We start from the raw sequence: 4,348 nt of genomic DNA on the forward strand, positions 1-4,348 counted from the left end.
AAACCACTTCATGAAATTGGCACTATGATGTATGTCTGTTGAGGACAAAGTATATTTGTTAACTTATTTTCTTTCATCACTTACCCCCATAGCCATGTCCTGCACTGCTGTGCTGCTATAGAAGGTTTATTCTTGTTTTATCTTTGTTATAGTCATATGTTGCACTTATGATAGTAAACCGTTCTTATTACATTTTGCACTTCACTCTGTTCAAGTATGTCTTGCATCACTATCATCTAATTGTTTTTTAGAAAAGTATATATAACCTATTACATAGGAAAAATATATTAAAAACAAAGATTCCAAGACTTACCAAGCGGGAAAGCGCGGGCAGACAGGCACAGTGAACAAAACACACAAACACACACACAGAATTACTAGCTTTCGCAACCGATGGTTGCTTCTTCAGGAAGGAGAGGGAAAGACAAAAGGATGTGGGTTTTAAGGGGGAGGGTAAGGAGTCATTCCAATCCCGGGAGCGGAAAGACTTCCCTTAGGGGGAAAAAAAGGACAGGTGTACACTCGCGCATGCACACACACACACACACACACACACACACACACACACACACACACACACACACACACACACACATATCCATCCGCACATACACAGACACAAGCAGTCATTACCCTCTCACTTTAAACCCACATCCTTTCGTCTTTCCCTCTCCTTCCTGAAGAAGCAACCGTCGGTTGCGAAAGCTAGTAATTTTGTGTGTGTGTTTGTGTGTTTTGTTCACTGTGCCTATCTGCCGGTGCTTTCTCGCTTGGTAAGTCTTGGAATCTTTGTTTTTAACCTATTACATAGAAATACAGGGTTATATACAAGAATCATAGGTTTTATATTAAAAGTTAACTTCATTTTTCTTAACGTTATTGAGTTGGTGCAAAACTCTCTTTCTCTTTTCTTTATATACAGGAAAATTAGCCTTAATTTCATTTACTTACATGTTCTTCCTTAATTACAGGAGTCAGGAAAAGAAATTGAAATATTCTATAATCCTTTTGTCTTCCAGCATAGACAGGACACAATTACCAGAATGAGATTTTCACTCTGCAGCGGAGTGTGCGCTGATATGAAACTTCCTGGCAGATTAAAACTGTGTGCCCGACCGAGACTCGAACTCGGGACCTTTGCCTTTCGCGGGCAAGTGTTCTACCAACTGAGCTACCGAAGCACGCCTCACGCCCGGTACTCACAGCTTTACTTCTGCCAGTACCTCGTCTCCTACCTTCCAAACTTTACAGAAGCTCTCCTGCGAGACATGCAGAACTAGCACTCCTGAAAGAAAGGATATTGCGGAGACATGGCTTAGCCACAGCCTGGGGGATGTTTCCAGAATGAGATTTTCACTCTGCAGCGGAGTGTGCCCTGATATGAAACTTCCTGGCAGATTAAAACTGTGTGCCCGACCGAGACTCGAACTCGGGACCTTTGCCTTTCGCGGGCAAGTGTTCTACCAACTGAGCTACCGAAGCACGACTCACGCCCGGTACTCACAGCTTTACTTCTGCCAGTACCTCGTCTCCTACCTTCCAAACTTTACAGAAGCTCTCCTGCGAGACATGCAGAACTAGCACTCCTGAAAGAAAGGATATTGCGGAGACATGGCTTAGCCACAGCCTGGGGGATGTTTCCAGAATGAGATTTTCACTCTGCAGCGGAGTGTGCGCTGATATGAAACTTCCTGGCAGATTAAAACAGTTTTAATCTGCCAGGAAGTTTCATATCAGCGCACACTCCGCTGCAGAGTGAAAGTCTCATTCTGGAAACATCCCCCAGGCTGTGGCTAAGCCATGTCTCCGCAATATCCTTTCTTTCAGGAGTGCTAGTTCTGCATGTCTCGCAGGAGAGCTTCTGTAAAGTTTGGAAGGTAGGAGACGAGGTACTGGCAGAAGTAAAGCTGTGAGTACCGGGCGTGAGTCGTGCTTCGGTAGCTCAGTTGGTAGAGCACTTGCCCGCGAAAGGCAAAGGTCCCGAGTTCGAGTCTCGGTCGGGCACACAGTTTTAATCTGCCAGGAAGTTTCATATCAGCGCACACTCCGCTGCAGAGTGAAAATCTCATTCTGGAAACATCCCCCAGGCTGTGGCTAAGCCATGTCTCCGCAATATCCTTTCTTTCAGGAGTGCTAGTTCTGCATGTCTCGCAGGAGAGCTTCTGTAAAGTTTGGAAGGTAAGAGACGAGGTACTGGCAGAAGTAAAGCTGTGAGTACCGGGCGTGAGTCGTGCTTCGGTAGCTCAGTTGGTAGAGCACTGCCCGCGAAAGGCAAAGGTCCCGAGTTCGAGTCTCGGTCGGGCACACAGTTTTAATCTGCCAGGAAGTTTCATATCAGGGCACACTCCGCTGCAGAGTGAAAATCTCATTCTGGAAACATCCCCCAGGCTGTGGCTAAGCCATGTCTCCGCAATATCCTTTCTTTCAGGAGTGCTAGTTCTGCATGTCTCGCAGGAGAGCTTCTGTAAAGTTTGGAAGGTAGCTGACGAGGTACTGGCAGAAGTAAATCTGTGAGTACCGGGCGTGAGTCGTGCTTCGGTGGCTCAGTTGGTAGAGCACTTGCTCGCGAAAGGCAAAGGTCCCGAGTTCGAGTCTCGGTCGGGCACACAGTTTTAATCTGCCAGGAAGTTTCAGGACACAATTACATTCAGCGACACCTCCATCAGCTCTACAGGAAAGAGATCTACTGTCTACTGGGAACTGTGGCATTAAAAGAAGGAAAGATATTGGAGTTTATGCCCAAATTTCATCTGAAATTCATCATTTCATAATCAAGCAAACATTTCATTTTATTGGATGTATTCACGTATGCTTATCGTGCTATCTACATTTATTTGTGTTAACCTTTAGACATTTCTTCTTTAAAATGTACATAGTCTCTCAGCTTGAAAGTTCCATCATATATGTTTTTCCTCATCCCCTTGTGGTGTTGATAGGTCACATCGACCACACAAATTACAGGTAATTGCTTATGCCTAATTAGGCCTTCATCTGCTAATATGCAGGGTGCGACAGAACCAACTCAGCAGTTTTAGTAAATCTGGATGTATAGAGAAAAAAATGTTTTTATTTTTTAAATTAGTCCAGTATACCATTTTACATTCATTTAGTTTTGAAAATAATGTCCTCAAGATGGCCGCCATTAGCACGAATAAATGGTTGTAGACGATCTCTGTAGTTTCAAACAGCTCTTGCACACATATCATGGGGTACGGCATTCACTTCATCAATAATCCACTCTTCTAACTCTAGTAGAATGTGAGGGTGGCTTTTGAAAACCTTTTCCTTCAGATATCCCCAGAGAAAGTAGTCACAAATGCTCAAATCTGGTGACCATGCAGGCTACCTGACATAACCCCTCAAAGAGATGAGGTGTCTCGAAAACATTTCTCTCAAACCATCAAGTGAAATCCAAGCTGTTTGAATAGTAGCTCCATCCTGTTGGAACCACAAGTCCCCCACTCCATGCTCTTCAATAATCTCATCCATTCTGGGTTGCAGAAAATTTTGCAACATTGAAACATAACATGTGGAATTCACTGTCACAGTCAATCCTTCCTCCTCGAAAAAGTAAGTGCCAGCACGACAAATTGTGATAAGGTACACCACACTTTCACTTTAGGAGAACGTTTCAGTCTTTCGATTCAGTTCCACACTGTCGCCTGATAAACAAAGTAAGAGCATACGGAATATCAGACCAGCTGTGTGACTGGATTGAAGAGTTTTTAGCAAACAGAACACTGCATGTTGTTATCAATGGAGAGACATCTACAGGCGTTAAAGTAACCTCTGGCATGCCACAGTGGAGTGTTATGGGACCATTGCTTTTCACAATATATATAAATGACCTAGTAGACAGTGTTAGAAGTTCCATGCGGCTTTTCGTGGATGATGCTGTAGTATACAGAGAAGTTGCAGCATTAGAAAATTGTAGCAAAATGCAGGAAGATCTGCAGCAGATAGGCACTTGGTGCAGGGAATGGCAACTGATCCTTAACATAGACAAATGTAATGTATTGCGAATACATAGAAAGAAGGATCCTTTATTGTATGATTATATTATAGCAGAACAAACACTGGTAGCAGTTACTTCTGTAAAATATCTGGGAGTATGCGCGCGGAACGATTTGAAGTGGTATGATCATATAAAATTAATTGTTGGTAAGGCAGGTACCAGGTTGAGATTCATTGGGAGAGTCCTTACAAAATGTAGTCCGTCAACAAAGGAGGTGGCTTACAAAACACTCATTCGACCTATACTTGAGTATTGCTCATCAGTGTGGGATCCGTACCAGATTGGGTTGACGGAGGAGATAGAGAAGATCCAAAGGAGAGCGGCGCGTTTTAT

The 4,348-nt window shown here is 43.7% G+C and overlaps 2 non-coding genes across 2 annotated transcripts; both read left to right on the forward strand.

Annotated features, from left to right (window-relative positions):
* The first annotated feature begins 1,930 nt into the window (after positions 1-1,930).
* Trnas-cga (transfer RNA serine (anticodon CGA)) lies at positions 1,931-2,005 on the forward strand. The gene has a single exon. It is a non-coding gene; the product is annotated as a tRNA-Ser (tRNA).
* A 226-nt stretch (positions 2,006-2,231) lies between these two features.
* Positions 2,232-2,305, forward strand: Trnas-cga (transfer RNA serine (anticodon CGA)). Its single transcript has one exon. It is a non-coding gene; the product is annotated as a tRNA-Ser (tRNA).
* The last annotated feature ends 2,043 nt before the right edge of the window (positions 2,306-4,348 follow it).

This window comes from Schistocerca gregaria, chromosome 4, assembly GCF_023897955.1.
Source record: "Schistocerca gregaria isolate iqSchGreg1 chromosome 4, iqSchGreg1.2, whole genome shotgun sequence".
NCBI lineage: Eukaryota > Metazoa > Arthropoda > Insecta > Orthoptera > Acrididae > Schistocerca > Schistocerca gregaria.